Consider the following 1,909-nt stretch of genomic DNA (forward strand, 5'->3'; position numbering starts at 1 on the left):
TCTCTCTCTCTCTCTCTCTCTCTCTCTCTCTCTCTCTCTATTTCTATTTCCTACCATTTTTCTCTCTCTCACATTCTTTCACACTTCTACATAAATGGATTCTTGTTAACTGAAGGACAACATTTCAAACAATTCCACAATAAAAGGAACAACTGTGTGACACACTTTTAAGTCTTTGTGACGTAAGCGAAGTCAATTCAGTCCACCGGCAGCAATGGCTGACCATAAACCTCATCGATTCTTAAATTGGGGTCTCCTCAGAAACGAATCACTTTCACCATTCTCTTCCATTATTTCACTGTTCCCTTCCATCCCTGCCTCTCTCTCCGTAAACTTTCTATACCACCCACACAGATAGTAAACTGTTAGACAGGTGTGTGTATACGAACATAAAGAAAATTAATATATGTGTATACAGTAACGGATATATATATATATATATACATCATAATAATCCTTTCCACTACAAGAACAGGGCCTGAAATTTTAGGAGGAGTGGGGTTGATCCATTACATAGACCCTAGTACTCTACAGCTGTTTATTTCATTGACCTCGAAAGGATGAAAAGCAACGCCGACGTCCGCGAAATGTGAACTCACAATGTAAGAAATATCGGCAGGTATTTTTATCGGCGTGCTAACGATTCTCTCAGCTTGTGACCTTAATAACAAAACAAAAAGGAAATAGTTTTTGAGTCTTCGTGTGTGATTTTATGACTGACTTGCATAAAAAAAAAGAGAAACAGCAAAGAAGTAGTGAGAGCTCAGTGAATCACCTTCAATTATAATTTCATTTAACACGACCACGTACTCACAACAACGCCGTCTTATCAACATCGACATCTGTTCATTATCATACGAGTTACACAAATGTACTTGATTGACATTGATAGTATTTCGATCAGATAGATCTCTATCTCACCCCTCCCCCCTCTCTCTCTCTCTTTCTTTAATACGCCGCTTACTCCTCTCTCTCTTCCTCTTTTGGTTCATGTACAAATATGTGTGTGTGTGTTTGTCTATGGTAGCGTTATATATGGAGGTGTTTATAAAGATATGAGGAAAATATCTATATGTTTGTCCATGCGTGCATATACAATCACATACACACACGTAGGCGCACATACACATAAGGCGCGCGCGCGCACACACACACACATACATGCACACATTTATGTACAAAAGAACAGCGAAGGTTAAAAAGTCGTCTGCACATGAAACAGACAAAAAGTGAATGAAATGAAAGATGAGACTAAATAAATACAATAATAATAATAATAATGATGATAATAATAATAATAATGATCTTTCGAATCTTTGAAAATAGAAGCATGTTAAAAGTATAAATAATATTTTGTCACTAATAAATGGGCATGAACATATTCCCGGACACATACATATGTGTGTGTGTCACATTATATATATATATATATACATACACACACACACACAAAAAAAGAGAGAGAGACAGAGATAGAGATACGCGTATTGGTTTATTTATATATTGTAGTATAATATATGTGCATTAAAGGAACTGTTATTAATGTAAAACTTTTTTCTTTTTTTCTATTTTCAGGTAAGTGTATTATTGTTTCCTCTTTGCAAAGATTTCCACAAGAGATGTAGACATCAGACGAGAAGGTAACCCAACATAATATTTTGTTATCTTGTTTTCTCTACACCAACACTTAACCAGCAATTATCAACGAAATATGTCAGTGTCGTTTCATGAATATAGTTGCTTACATTTATTATTGTTGTAGCGTTGGATAGCTTTTGTTTTTATGCCGTTGCACGAGGACAGAACCAATGTATTCTACGTTCATCCTGGTTTTATGAGAGACATTTACGTGTGCATGCGTGTGCACGTATATATATATATATATATATATATATATATATATATATAT

The sequence above is a fragment of the Octopus bimaculoides genome, chromosome 12 (assembly GCF_001194135.2).
Source record: "Octopus bimaculoides isolate UCB-OBI-ISO-001 chromosome 12, ASM119413v2, whole genome shotgun sequence".
Classification (NCBI taxonomy): Eukaryota; Metazoa; Mollusca; class Cephalopoda; order Octopoda; family Octopodidae; genus Octopus; species Octopus bimaculoides.